The following is a 16,130-nucleotide window of genomic DNA, read 5'->3' as shown; positions in this document are numbered from 1 at the left end:
ATTTTCCTTAGATTTTCTATTAGAGTAGAGCACGTTGTGAACCTCATGCCTTCATTCCATAATTTTATCCATTTATCATAGTCAATATTATAACCAAAATCTACAGCACATTTTTTCATGACTTCTTTTGTTAGTTCATCTTTGGTATCCCATTCCAACAGATGTTCATACGTTTTAGATAGAAGTTTTGTTCTGCCCTCTAAAATTTCAATTTGGTATCTTGACTTTTTTTTTGCTGAAACCCATTTTCTTATCCTCCTTTAGTAAACCATTCACCTGGTGATATTGTAGCCATTGTGTTAAATTGTAAGGTTTTTCTTTCTTCTCTAAGTGCTAATTATTGGGTCACACTAAATAGACCCAGCATTATCATACTTTCTCTTCTCATCCTTTGGTAAAATAATCAATATACCCCAATCAACAGGGCAATTGCTCAGTATTTGATAATATCTGCAGCTTTGGTTTGTATCCAAGGTAGTGCTAATTTAAAGTCACTTAGCGGTATACTTGTTCTTGTGAAATATTTTGTGCCAGCCAAACACGGTTGCACAAGAGTATGCTAAGCCTGCTGGGACATTTGTTGCACAAAGACTCTCCTCCCTGAAAGGGAGGGGAGTGGTTGTGGGCAGGAGCCCGAGCACCACCCAGCAGGGGGCATGGCCCCCTGCCTCCAGCTCACCTGGCTGGCGCTCACCCCCCCCCCCGATGGCCACCCAACCAGCGGAGGGGGCGTGTTCAGCAGCCTTTTGCTGCAGTGCCAGCCTCTCCCTGGCCTCATTCCTCATCGCCGTCCCCTCGCGAGTCAATCTCATTTTGCCACCAGTCGGCCTATAAGGGGGCAGCCTACTTCTCCTTCAGCCTCTTATCCCAACCTCCCCGTTTCCCAGTGTGACACATTGGTTGCTACCAGAGGGTCATGTAGGGATTTTCCTAAATCCACATGTTTTATTGCAGATCAGGTTTCCCCCCCCCCACACACACACATATATTTCACACTGCATAGCAGGACAAAGCTGCCATGCACACAAATAGGCAACAATGCACATATTACTGAAAAGAGTGTCACATTAAGGAAAATTGCTTTACAAACATGTGCGTAGCAGGTATACTTGCATACAAAAAGTATAAATGAGGATAGATTTGCTAAAATGCTTAGGAATTTCCATAATTTAAAAAAAAAAAATCTGTGGAAATGTGGAGAATTTAAGATTTTTGGGGGGTGGAATAAAGAAAGAAAGAAAAACTGAAACTTAACACATTTGTTCATATGTGGTTTACTTGTGCTGAGATGTAACCCATAGTCGCCAAGGATCTCTTCAAAGATGGCAGTGCTTGGAAACAGGATAATAGGTTAGATGGGTCCATAGACTAATCTAGCATCACCTTCCTTTATAGCCCCAAAGCTTCGCATTGCTATCCTGGAGGCTCTGCAGTTGGGGGTCAGTGTTCTACAACAGCAGTTGTATCTGGAAGTCTAATAGGAAGGGGGAAGCTGCACTACACCTCTTGGCAGGTGTTTCCAAGCTGTGCATCATGAAAATAACTAAACAGATGTTGAAGTATCAGACATTTTCTGCTATTCTGGCTTCCGGACAGAGTTAGCAGCAGGAACAGATGGAATGTAACCAGGAGGCGTACCCACAGACCTAATCTGCATTATAAAAATACACCCTCGGCGCAGGCCATACAGCATATGTAATAGGCAGCATCATGGATGGCATGAGCTTGCCTCCACCCCAAATTCCTCCCAATGTCCCCCAAATCACACACCCCCCCCCAATTTCCCTAGTTTAAAATGAAGTTGGGATGATCTATAGAGCACTTTGCAGAAGATTCCAGGTTCAATCCCTGAAGATCCTCAAAGTGGGATAGCAGAGCAGGTAATGAGAGAGAACTTTCTCTGCTGAAGATCCTGGAAAGCAGCTGCCTGCCAGAGTAGGCAGAACTAGGTTTAAGTGGGTAAAGAGCCTTATCCTAGCATCCTAACACACTACCTCCATTTTGGAAACTAAACAAGGAAATGTGGAGAATCTCTCAGCTATCCCTTACCTCCCACCCCCCTTGCAACTCCACCCTCTCCTTTGTGTGGCTATTGGAAACAGCTTCTGACGACGTGCGGAAGGCTCTTTAAATTTTAAAAGCATTCTTTTCATAGAGGGAAACCATGTTTGAACAAGAGTTTCCTGTCTATGCAACTGCCTGTTAAGTGTGGGAGCAGGACAGTGTTTTGTCACCTAGCTTGCAGTGGAGTAGTGAATAAGTCTAGCAAACACACGTCCTTTTCAGAATAACATCTTTCAAATAACAAAGTAGAAAAATTGGGAGTTCTAAGAGTATTTGAGATCCTAAAATGTCAGATATTACTCCGTACATATTTCCAAAATGTCTGTATTCCAAAAGATTTAAAGATCTGCTCTATTTGATCTGGACCTCCCAACACTTGTCTGATCCCAGTCTATATATTAAATTTAATTTACGGGGTGTTAAAGTGATTCTCCTTTAAATCTACTGAAAGTATGTTAGGTGAGAAATCACTTTGTCTGAGTGTTCGCACTTCGGTGGGACTTGTTGCTTTGTTCACTTTTAATGCACTTTGCTACCATCCCTAAAATATACCAGAACACTAGGTTTGAGCACCTAAAGTGGATTTTTGTGCAGGGCCAGGGGGCAACCTGAGCGACGGCCAGGTCCGGTCCCAAATCCAAGGGTTCCGTGAGGAGGTAGTCTAACAGGGCCAAGGCAGGACATGAGGCAGGAAACCAGGCAAGGTCAGGCAGAGGGTCTCAGGCAGATTCTAGCAAACAGCAATGTTGCTCCCAAAACAACTCCTCCCGCAACAACAGCTGGTCCTGATCCCCAAGTGACTCACCTCTCTGTCTCACCCAAAGGCAAGCACTCATCCTGCGAGTATTCAGGTCTCCTCTCAGACTTCAGTCTCTGCAGCTCGGGAGATGTCGGTGGGTTACTAGACCCAGAGGCCGCCTCAGCCTCTCCTGACTCAACTGGAAGTGGAGCAGCTGTAAGTGATTGCCCAGCTGAAGGCAATGAGGTAATCCCTGCATCTGGAGCCAGGGCAGGCTCAGGCCCCTGACTCATCCCAGCTGGTGCTTGTTGCAAGGAAACCTGTGCAGACTGGGGCTCTTCAGAATCAGGCCCCTGACTTGGTTCAGATGCCGCCTGAGACAAAGGATCCGGTGTGGACTGAGACTCCTCTGGTTCCGAGTCTGAGCCCAAGTCCCAGGCCATCACAATTTTAATGTTTGTGCCACCTTAGTGCAACAAATCCTCTTTTTAAAAAAGGAACTTTTTGTGGTTTGGAAAGTGACAGGGACATGCATTGAATAGGATGGATGAGTAATAAGGAAACACTCCATAGGCAAATCAGGATGAATGCAGAGTCAGTTCTCATTGGTTTACAATTGCCCTGTAAGCAAATTGGAACAAATGCTCAATAAAGATTGCATGTATTCTAACCTTGGTGTAAGCAAATCAGGATGAATGTTGAATAAACAGCTAATCTGGACAAGGCCTTAATCTCTCGTGCAATGAGGCGATTGAATGCTCTACATTCACTCACCCCTTGCATTTTCATCTCTCTGCTACTGAGAGGGGGGCTGAACTAGCATGCTTGCTCTGTGCCTCCTCATTGCATGAGGGAATTGGAATGCCTGAACTTAGAGTTTTGGTCCAAATTTGTGAGATGTAAGGCAGAGCACAGCAGAGGAACACAAGAATGGCACTGAGGAAATACCTCCATCCGTAGGTTTAGCTCTGGCTCCAGAATGTGCTGCTAAAAGCTGTAGGCTACTAGTCTTATTATCTTGCGTGAGGGGTTATACTCGTAAGACTATGCCTTGAGCAGGAAGAGGGGTCGGGTAGAGTTGTAGAGTCTGTTAAACATTTTGCAGCATAGATCTTCACTTGGCTTTGGAACAGCAGAATCACCTCTTTAAGGAGCCATCTTTGCAAACTATGAAAACCACATAAGAAGAAAATAGATTGCTGGAATGGAGGCTGATGGTGGTGATCTTTCATATTTAGATGTCACTTCTGTGAAGATGGGATGAAAAGGAGAGTTTTACAGCTGAAGGAGTGTCTGCTATTCTCCTCGTACTGAAAGACGGATTGCCTCTCTGGGTGTTTATGGTGCCATAAGTTATTTATAATGTTGCTGCCTCTTGTTATGCGTGCTTGAGTTTGCTCACTGCAAAACTACGTTATCTCCTTTAGAAATGCGCTGGCTTTTCTGGATAGACAATTCACTGATGCTTGATCATCTAATGAGCAGCTCTTCATGAATGATTGATATGAAGAGGCAGGGCAAGGAGAGGAAGAATGAAGTGAATCTGGAAACCATATGGGAACACCAGGTTAGGAGTGAAAGGTAATGTTCAGAATATTGGAGGCCACCTCATGTAGACGTTAAAAAAGAGCTCCTCTCAACAGATGCATAGTTAAAATGACTCTCTTACAAGTCTCATGGTTTTGTAGGTGTAATTTTTTGCAAAGTCTGCTAAAATCAAACATTGATCACCCAAATCTGCTTTCATTTGCTTTAAGCGTTGACACTGTGACTTGGCTGTAAAATGGTGCCTTGTTAACTGTACTAATTTTGCAACCAGGAAATCAGTGAATTCATCAACTGGTTTTACTAAAGTTTCACGGGACGATCGGTCAATGTGGAGCCACTGTTTAAACACAACTGTTTCTTTCGTTTCAAAGTATTCTAACCCCGTAAGAAAATCTTGAAGTACAGACTCATTAGGGCATTCAGGACAACGGTGAAACATACATTTCTTCTGACTCCAGGTTACACACTAGTTTTAGGAGGAGTTCTTGATAAGGCATGTTTAAATGTATATTCTGCATCATGAGTTAACAATAGTTAATCCTGCTCCGGGCTCAGTAATGACGTGGTCTGGTCTTAGCATAACTCCTCCTCCTACCCGTGATCACTGAGGTCTTGTGTCCCAGGGCATCCCTCCCTGTGGAACCTGCCCCAGCCATTCTGTTGCCTAGGGCCCACTCCCAGGTAGCCCTGACCCCCTCCCCTTAAGACAGGACTATACCAAACTATTCAAAAAGAAGGGGGGAAACCTAATAATAAAAACAATTTACTATACTAAAATCAAACCAATCCCCAACCTAACAGCCAACCCACTCCCAACAGAGAAAAAACAACAAAAACCCCACCATTTAAAGTGCCACAGATAAAATATAATTTAAAACCAATTAAAAAGACGAGTCCTCTCTGCTGAGTAGTAGCTGTAGCCCTTGTGAAGCCTGTCAGGTGGAACGAGGCAGGGCAGGGCCCATCAGACTCTTCACAGGCCGTCCTCCTGGGCAGCAGCAACAGCAGCAGTCCTTAAGAGTCCTTCCACCCAAGCAAGGTGGAAAGAGGCCAGTGAGAGCATGGTTGAGTATTAAAATCAGGTTATTTGGTGTGGAATGACCCATTCTTTGTACGTGGCCCAGTTTGTTTGTGTATTTTTTTTTTCTTTTCATGGCAAAGGCCTCCAGAGGGGATAGCCACCAGGGAGTTTTTGGTTCCAATAAATCTTGACACTTCTCCCATACCTTATATAGTGGCTTTCTTATGATATGAGTCAGGAAGCCTCTGAATCTTCACTTTTTTTATATCCCAGGTAGGCAAGCAATTATCAAAACCTTCCAAATCTAGTAAATCTGAGTTCTGCAATGTCATCCCATCCTTTTAGCCAACACAAGCAAGCCAATTTGTAATCAAGTTTCAGGTCCGGCACTGCAAATCCCCCTCTGTTCTTACTGTCTATTAATAATTTGTGTTTAATTCTAGGTTTTTTTTAGAATTCTATCAAATCCTTCTAAATTCCACAGTCCACCATCTTCTAACACTATCCAGTCTTTTAGCCAGCATAAAAATGCTGCTTCATCAAGTTTATTGAGTTTTAGCAGACAGCCGTTATACACATGAAAATGATAACGAAAATAATGAGATTGACATTTCTGCTGCTTAAACTTAATTTCCCATACTCCCTTTAAGTTTTAATAGCACAGATTTGTAGCACCTTAGCAAGAAATTTAGAGATTCTGAAGGATATATACTTCTCTACATCAGAAAGCAAATAAACAAGTCTTTGCTAGGGATGACTTTCCCTTCTGTGATCAATGGGTAAACATAGCTGAAACAAAACAATGAAATTTTGATCATCCTGATTTCTGATTTCCCCCCCTGTCAGTCTTGCCATTTCTGCATACTCAAATAGTTTCTTCTGCTGGCCTGCTTTTGTCAATAAACAAACAAAACGTAACCGGCTGTACTTTTGAATAAATAAGGTATACTATTCATTGTATCAATTTGTAGATTTCAACAGAAGTCTCATAAAGTTCAACGAAAAAAGCAGAAGACCCAGTAGATTAGTTCATTCTCTAGTCAGTTCATGCATAAGGTCCATACATGTGTAAGTGTCTATTCCACCTGTCTGTTCAAAGAGTCCAATAATCCACATGAAGGGTTGTTACAGTTCCACAGAATCCTTTCACAGAGTCTAAGACAAGGATTTCCAGAATATTAGCCTTGTTTCACCATCCTAGGTTTCATCAGTAGAACAGGCATATGTAATATTACAGGATAGTGGATCTTATAGCATAGCAGTGGTTGCAAGTCTGCTTTTGTCAGCACCTTCTCGTCTTTCCACCACTGGGCAAGCAGCATCCTTGAGGCTGTAGTTGTGTACAAGAACAGTCTTCTCAGATCTTTGGGTATATCTGGACCTAGAATTCCTAAAAGGAATCCTTTAAAATCAATTTCAATCTGTTTGTGACTACATGGCAAGCAAAGTTCAGATGCACCAGGAGTGATTGAACCTGCTAGAGAGTAACTTTCTTAAAAGGGAGCAGTTGAGAGATTATATCCTTAAGTGATGCCAACTTCTCTGGGGAAGGCATGAGGACTGGGCCACCTTGTCCAGCCTGATGTCCAGATAAATGATGGTGGCTACCGGACCCTCTGTTTTATCTGCAGCCAAGGGAACCCCCAAACCCTTTAAACGAGTAATACAGGAATTGTGGTTTGCTGGCCCAGCCAGAAGAAAATCATTGAGGGTAATGATTAACCCCCATTAAATCCATCTGAAAATAAGGAACCCAAACTATAAAAGTACTGACAGGCAACACATGCGACAGAGCAACCCATGGGCCTTATCCACATACCACACTCCTTCAAACCTGAATCCCAACCAACAAAATCCTCAGGGTGCACTGGAAGTACGCAGGAAGACAGATTCAAGGTCACATTTTGCCAGCTGGTCCCCCAGACCAAAGCTCCTAACATCCTCAAAACTTTATTGTGGTCCAAAGACCCACAAAAACATTTCAAAACTGGATATAGTTAAAATGACCAGACAGACAGATGGAAGAAACCAAGGCAGTCATTTTGTTTTATCTAGGGCATAATGATATTTGTTTCTTATAACCTCCAAAATAAATTTTGCCATGGCCAGTGGAATATCATTTGACCTGCCTTCCAAAAGATAGTTAATATGGGAGGCTTCGGAATTTCCCTGCAAATTTGCCAGTAAGGGTTTGATCAGTTGATCCCTTGCTTGTTCATATTTCCCACAATGCAGTAGGATATGCTTCATACAATCGACGTCCTGGGAACATAAACAAAGCCTTTTCTGATAGGGGATGCTTCTCAGTCTGCCATTTAGAACTTCTAGGGAAATACATCTAGTCTCCTAACAAGCTTGATAGTGTGATCAAAGGATGCGTATTTTACTGGGGATCCCTCCTGGAAGTGAATTTCCCATATTTTTCCGTGTCCGGCTGCTTCTTGTTGATGTTTGAACCCACAATCTTTATCCACAGCGAATGATTCACTAGATTCCACCTTGTCCTGGATACCGTAGAGGCATGCTTGTGAATTTTTTTGCCATAGGCATTAGCTGCAGCCTCACTGGCCATGACCCAGGCCTCCCTCACATTTTTTGGGTAGTTTGAGATGTCATGCGTGTCTTGGATAGGCTGCAGAGACCACCCATGAGAAAACTTGAAAACCTTCCAACCAGTCAGAAAATGTCCTGTCTACCCTTGGTGCTCTATACTTACGTTTTCTATAGGAGCGTTTCGTTTCACCTTTACCCAAGACATCCTCTGATGGAACCAGTTTGAACATATCAACATAATCCCCATTGAGAATTTTAGACCTCAATTTTGGGGTAAGTTCAGCACCCGGGAGGTCATCAGTGGCTGCATGAGTGGACCTTTTGTATATTCCACCAAGACCCTGCACTTCCACTCTAGCAAACCCTCAAACATCTGGTGGGAATTAGCTCTCTGTTTCCAGCATCAGTCCAGAGGACCCATCAAATCTTCTCCCTCCCTCAATAACATTCCAGGAAAGTGTCGCTGTCACAATCCCAACTAGACATACCTAGCTCGTCTGTGTCCTCAGCACAACTCTTCTTCCCTTTACGTGCATGTTTCTTCTGACACTTTTTCGCTGGAGACTTAAACTTGCCAGGCTGGGGCTGCCCTTCATCATCTGCGCTGGAAGTGTCAGAGCCGGGCACTCTGCCCCTCTTCTCTGACCCATGCCCACCCCTCCCCCCTATGGTAACTGCTGCCTGCTGCACATAGCTGTACATATAATAATAAGTGTTAGTATTATTTACCAAATATTTATTTATTAATTATATTGTTTTCTTAATTCCTTTCTTTTTTTGGTATTCTTTTCGATTCGTATATAAGTATAAAACTATACTCGAACAACCCAAACTTGTAAGCACCAACAGAACAGGGCACTGTTGTACTGAGCTATGATAAACAAAGACCTCAGCATTCTCAGGCATGCCTAAACTAAGGTATTCTCCCCCACACATGCTATTTCTTTAATACCCTGTTTCAGAAACTGTACATAGCACATAGATTTTTAAGCCTGTTGCAAAGAACTATGATGCGTGACCAATAATCTTACACATCAGCTTGTCAAGAAGGCTTCCTTTAAGCAGGATTAAAACTTGTTCATTCAAAATGTCCATGCACATTTTCTTCCCCAGGGCTTATCAGCATCCACCAAAACATGTCATTATTAACTGTCATAATGGAGAGAGCATCGCAAGTAAAATAAACAGAGGAGCCACATTCCCTGCGAGAGTTGTGCACAGGCATTACAAGGCAGTTCTGCAAGGCTCTGGCCCCAGGCTGAGGACCAGATGTGGGGCAACTCTATGGATTTTCTTCACTGAGAGAGGGAAACATCCCTCCATATGCTCCCACAAGATGTGCTAAGTGAGGGCCACCAACTTGGATGGCTTTAAAAGTGGATTAGGTAAATTCATGGAGGGTCAAGATAATGTTCCTTCTCCACTGTTGGAGGTATCTTCTGAATACCAGTTCCTTGGAATTAAGGGAAAACAGTAGCTCAGGGTCGGGATCACATGCCTTGAATGTCAAAGCTCCCATGTAGGGTTGGAAAGGTTCCTATAAAAGACCCTAGAGAACCACTGCCAGTTGGTGTTCACTATTGTGCCATAGATGGAGCTAGTGGGGTCAATCATCTGGCTCAGGAGAAGGCAACGTCCTATACCTTCTCTTGAAGGTGGGTTCATAAAAAAACAGCAGTAAAATGTGAAATCCAAGCCTCATCGCTTATATTAGGGAGAACAGTGATATCTTTTATAGAGAGAAGTGACCAAAAACTTTTGGTATCTTTAATTTCTAATGCAGTAACAATTTTAGACCATTTGGCTAGTGCGAACTCAGATTTTTTTTCCAGGAGCATGTTCTTAAAAGCATTTTTCATTTCAAAATAAGTCTTCCAGAGACCTTGGGAGTTGGTAATATAGGCTTCTTTTAGACAAGTTCTAAGTTCTTTCTTATAGTTAATACAGTCTTTATCAAACCAGTTATACTTATTTAAAGGTTTGTTGCTGAACTGAGGGTCTAAAAAAGAAGAAAATAATTCCTGGATAGTCTTATAATAACAATCATTGTCCTCCACGGGCATCAAATTTTGGTTAGCCACAGATTCAGGAATAGCTGGGTTATTTTCAAACACTGCTAATATATCCTCCCTATTTTTATCTCTTATATAAATTCTTTTGGCATAAATAGTCTTATCAATACTAATCATAGGACAAATATCATAATTTCTAGGATTCCTGTGCATCTCTAAAACTATTGGGAAGTGGTCACTCTCTGAGCGAGGTACAACTGTAAAAGAGGCAACTTCATTTAACATTTCAACGGAAACTAGAGAATAGTCGATTACACTCCTACCCCTTTTGGAACTGAAGGTAAAATTTTCTGGAATATCCGGCCACATTGAGCCATTCAAAAATGAGAGATTAAATTCTAAAACCAATTGTAAAAGTTTTCCTCCTGCTTTATTAATAATGATATCCTTTGAATTCCTCCCTATTCTCAATGGAAGTGGGGCGTCTTCAGCTAGATTTGAGATATATCATTTATAGAGATGCCATAGAGTCTGTATACGATGTTTTTTTGTTAATGTGTGGTGTGCTATGCCTAATAAAGGATTTTGAATTGAATTGAAGGTGGGTTAATTTTTTTTGTCATAAGAACATAAGAGCACCGATGAATCAGCCTATAAAACCATCAAGTTCAGCCCTCTCTTCTCACAGTGGCTAGCTAGAAGTCCAAGGGAACTCCACAAGCAGAACCTGAGTGCAACAGTGCTCCCCTCACTGCCAAATAGGGCAAAGAGCCTGCAGTAATAGCCCCTTTGAGAAGGCGCCAACCCCCGCTCCCAGACAAGAGGAAAAGATAATGCGTCTGAAGCTGGTTTTGAGGGCAGAAACTGGAGCGCTTTTATTTGACACAACTAAGGTCGCTGTCTCTTCCTCCTCAGTTTGTGGATTCTCTTTTTTTTTTCTGAAAGCCTGCTCCATCCCCTTGTGAATGAACAGGGGTGAATGTAAGAAGGCTCTTGTTTTCTGCGCTCGCCTGTATTTGCTGCATGCAGCACTGTCTCCGTTCTGTTGCAGTTCACTTCTTGCTGCCCTCTGTCACAGGATTTGGTTACTTGGCTGCTGTCTCATTCAGGGTTTCAAGCCCACCAGCAATGCTAAGCTGAGCTGGTGTTTTTAAACATCAAGCACCAAGGGGTGTCATGTGTTATGGCTCACTTGCTCACAAATGGAAACTCCAGTTGTCTGGAAATGAAATAATTTAACAATTTAATAATTTCCAATATTTATAGACCACTTATCTGTGGGTAATGTTGAAGGTGGCAGGAGAGGATGTATTATGCATTCCCCTTCTTACACAGCAGAAATCTGGATTGCAGACTCGTGTGAGCCTCTTAAGACAATAAACAATTCAATTTGGCTTGGCCAGATTGAGATATGTTCTAATACTCCTGGTAAGACCCTTTTGAATCCTTCCTAAAAGAATAGACACACAACAGTCTTATTCATAAGTAACAAAAAAGTAGTTTTACTCACAGTCAGGCGCAGCACAGTGTGATCCCTGAAGGCAGGCTGTAGGCTTAAAGTTACAAACATGTACAGGTTTACCCCATATGGGAGATAACCTGGGGGACTGCTGGTTGGCAGCCAGCAGTCCAGTCCAGGTGAAACAGGATATTCGCAGGATAAAAAGTATTGAAGAGAGGAAGGTAGTTGTGTGACTTGGCCTTTTACCACATCTGGAAAGGTCAGTGTGGTGTAGTGGTTAAGAGCGGTAGACTCGTAATCTGGAGAACGGGGTTTGTGTCTCCACTCCACATGCAGGTGCTGTGTGACCTTGGGCTAGTCACACTTCTCTGAAGTCTCTCAGCCCCACTCACCTCACAGAGCGTTTGTTGTGGGGGAGGAAGGGAAAGGAGAATGTTAGCCGCTTTGAGACTCCTTAGGGTAGTGATAAAGCGGGATATCAAATCCAAAGTCGTCTTCTTCTTGACACTCATGAAGTTTGTTTTCAGGGCCTGCCCTCTTCTTGTGATTGTAACCTGTTGCAACTGCTTCACATTTTGAGTTGTTGCAACATATTGTGTGACCTTCTGGGACTTTCTGGGCGATAAATTAAATTATGATATGGGTGATGAGAACTAGGGATAACTGTGCAAACCTGGTATGTGACGGAACACCCCCCCCCCCTGCAAAACACTGAAAATCTGGAGGTATTCATAGTAGGCACACTGCGTCCAGAGAGAGAGCAACATATGAAATTATTCTTGATGGCAACTTGCAGCTCTCATTACGTTCCCCACCTGAACCAGACACCAACCACCTGAGATGGTTTTATGCCAGGGACTGTGCCCAACATCTTCTCCATGCAAATTCAATACACTAATACCAATGCGTATCTACACCAGTGTGGTGTAGTGGTTAAGAGCGGTAGTCGTGTAATCTGGTGAACCGGGTTCATGTCTCTGCTCCTCCACAGGCAGCTGCTGGGTGACCTTGGGCTAGTCACACTTCTCTGAAGTCTCTCAGCCCCACTCACCTCACAGAGTGTTTGTTGTGGGAGAAGAAAGGAAAGGAGAATGTTAGCCGCTTTGAGACCCCTTTGGGTAGTGATAAAGCGGGATATCAAATCCAGTCTCTTCTTCTTCTTCACACCCACCTACTAGTCACATGCAAGGAAGGGTGCTCCAGGCCAGGAGGAACAGGAGGTTTTGACTGGCTGGACCAACATCCCCTGCATGACCACTCTAGCAAATCAGGTAATGTTGTACTTGACTGTTCCCAATGGATTACATCCCACATTTTCACTGTAGATGGTCAAAAAATAGCTTCCCCAACAACCAATGAAACTGCAATTCAGAAAAATGCAGTGTTTAAAAACAAAGCAGAAACCATGAGCATAGTACAAATTCCTTAGGATGCCTGGATGCCTGCTGAAGGAGAAAGGTCTTTGTCAAACACCTGAAGGTCAACAGAGTGGGGGGGGGTGCCTATCTGATCCCAGCTGTGAGGGATTTCTCCAGAACCAGATCTACAATGCTGAATGTCAGGTGGTAAATAGAAGCTGTGCATCTGAACTGTTGGGGGCTGCTTGACAGTAACCACCTGGGATCTCTCAAAAAGCTTCTATTATTTAGGAATACAAACTGTCCGATGGTGATTAACCTCACACTATCTGTATGCCCTTCATTCCCCCTACCCCACAGTTTGGGAAGTGCCTTCTCCCTCTCAAGAACTAGGTCAATCAATATTCTACCACTGAGCAACTTTCATTTCCTCCCCAACTTCCCAAATGAACTTTTTTGCCATTACACCCATAAAGAAGACTTCAGAAATGCAACACATTGTCAAAACAGATTACATTTATTAGAATGCCACAATTTTAAGAGGATGTGCAAATAGGAATAATATGAAACCGATTAGAGTTGTCAACTAATATGTTAGTGAATACTTCCTGATTGCCTTTTGAACTTCCTATGGTCAGAAAGTGTTAGCAATGAGCAATGCAACAGCAGCGCCGTGCTCAGAAATTCTGAGTTGAGTTCTAATAGCTCCCGAAGTCACTGGCATGCATGACTATGTGAAAACCAAATAGGATTATGCCCAACCCTCTGACAAGCTGTCTGTAAGATATAATTTTCTGTGCATGAAAGGTGAGTGTAATAAACATACAGTGATGGATACCGACATGAAAATCCCCCAGAGCTAAGCCGTATTCCCCAGCTGAAGTTGTATCAGGCTTGAGAAAGGAGTAAAGCCTCTTTCTTCCTCCTGGTGCATCGTTTATCATTATTATGATGCCTGCCTTCTAGTGTTAATTAAGATTTGCTTCTGAACGTAGAATCAAGTGTTTTGTATGCATATGTTTCAGCTGTGGTGGGTTCTTATTTCTGAGCTTTCAACTCTTATCTCTGGGATGCTCCAGCACTTGCTGAGATGAACAAAGCGATAAATCCTCGGAACAAATTCCTGCCTCTTTATGGGTTATCGGGCTCTTTTCCTCTCTTCCATCTTGTGCAGTTTTCAGTGTCATTAAAAGGGGCAGGAGAAGGAAGATGCTTCCCCCTTTCTCTTGGAATCTGGGCCACTTGATCTCCAAAGCACAGCTTGCTCAGTGCTTTCTCCCCGCAGGTCCAAAGCACTACCTGTTTCTCAATCTCTACTCGTCAGGCAATTTGATTAAGCTGTGCCCTTTCTTACTAGTAGTAGTTAAATGAATTCTTTGACTTGGTTGCAATTCAAACCAGCTCAATGAATGCAAAAGTTTCCAAAGCTATATGGTCTGTTCACTTTGCTGGCAGGATGATTTGATGCTCCTTCACTTCAAGGGCAAATCCAGAGACCAGTTTCCTCCCTATCCTTATTGGGAGTGTATCATTTCTTCCTGGGAACATGGCAATGCCCAGCAATGACAAGTATCTGGGAGGAAGGCTGCCTGCCAGTTTCCAAGCTAAATCAGCTCTTTGTTTCCTGCTCTAAGCCTTTTGATCTGCTAATGCAAATGTTTCCTTGAGCTTTCTGGGAGAATTCTCATTTAGATACTACCCAACAAAACCAGGAAGTGCCTATTCATGGAGTACTTGAATTTTTAGAAAAGAATCAGAGTTGTAGGGTTGGAAAAGATAATCAAAGGGTTATCTAGTCTAACCCCCTGAAATTCAGGTGTACATGGGTGGGGGATGTATACAGTTTTAGTGCCCTCCATAATTACTACAAACTGGTGGGGTATTTCTCAGTTTTGTAGAGGGGAAATTGCCCATGTGATGGACCTAAGGAGGTTCTTCACTGGCCAACTCTTTTTTCTTTAAGGGTTCCCCCCAAAAAGAACTATATGCTGCCACCAGACAGAATGATTCTTCAACCTCACCTTTATATCTATATCTTTGTAGAGCTGGGCTGGGGGTGGGCAGAATTGTTTGAAAACAAAGCATAACAAAATAAAGAAAGGTAAAGAAGATTGTACTACAATAAAGATTGTACAGAAATCCATAGAACAGACCCTGTAGAACAGCAGTTTTAAAAAAGGAAAGTAAGCCATTGGCAGCAAAATTTATCACCCAAGCCAGTGCCTGGGAGAAGTGAGTTTGTACCTGGTCTGGCTGAAGAGATCTCCCCAACCATTGATCAGTCAGGGACAACTGTAATTATTAGTCACAGAAAGAACAATGAATACAAAAATTAAAAGGAGACGAGGGCTGTTTGCTTTGGAGAGAGAGCACTTGAACACAGGGGTTGAATGATGCCTTTCTTCCTGTTCACAAACAGTTCTCTCTGGCTCTGTTTTCGGTGCTAACGATGACCTTGACTTCAGACTAAATCATATCCTTTTTAAACATCCTTAATCTGAGGTTCAGTTTGGAGGGGACAAATGAATAACAGGAATCCTGCCTTTAAAAAAATAAATGTATTTTTTAAAAAGAGAATAGAAAAAGACCAAGCCTAGATTTTGAAAATGTAAGCACTGAGAGAGGAGGTGCCAGATAGAACATCATGCCCAAGAAATATCCTTACAAAGAACCTATGCACCCACCACAGGTATGTTGTCATTGTCCCAGTGGTTAAAAAAAAAGTTTTCAGGGATTCAGCACACTGAAACAGATTTTGATTTCCTTTGGAATGAGGTCACTGGAGGCTTACTGCCCTCTTGTAATATTGGTGTTCATTTTGTACACCCTGCGGGAAGGATGAAGGAAGCGCAGCAGGCAAAATCAGAGCCTGCTCCAGTTGGTCTATCCTCTCCAAACCCACAGAACTGAACTTATGTTATATTTCATTTGACTGAGCATCTTGAAACTATAAAACTGTCTTGGGCAATGTGATGGCCTGGGATTTTGATTCAGAGGATGAACCGGAGGAATCCCAGCCTGCACAGGAGTCCCCGCCTCCAGGGCCGGCTGAACTGGGGCAGGGCCTTGATTCTGAGGCACCTACACCTGTGCCAGATCCTCAGCAGCAGGCACCAGGTGAATCCATTCTGGCTCCAGAGGTGGTTGAGGACTCAGTGGCTACAGGTGAGTCTCCCCCTGGGCCCAGTAACCCTTCAGCCTCTCCTGAACTGCAGAGGCTCAGGGCAGAGAGGCGAAGGGAACTGGTTTCTCCCAGGAGGAGTGCTCGCCTTAAGGCCAGGAGAGGCGGGGCTCCTGGGGGCCGGGACCGCCCCTGGCCTCAGAGAAGATAAAGGCCAGTCAGCCTGGTCCCAGGTTGCGGAAGCAACGTTGT

The sequence above is a fragment of the Podarcis vaucheri genome (genome assembly GCF_965113315.1).
Source record: "Podarcis vaucheri genome assembly, chromosome: 15".
Lineage (NCBI taxonomy): Eukaryota > Metazoa > Chordata > Lepidosauria > Squamata > Lacertidae > Podarcis > Podarcis vaucheri.
The sequence above is the reverse complement of the archived record's forward strand: the minus strand, read 5'-3'. Positions refer to the sequence as shown.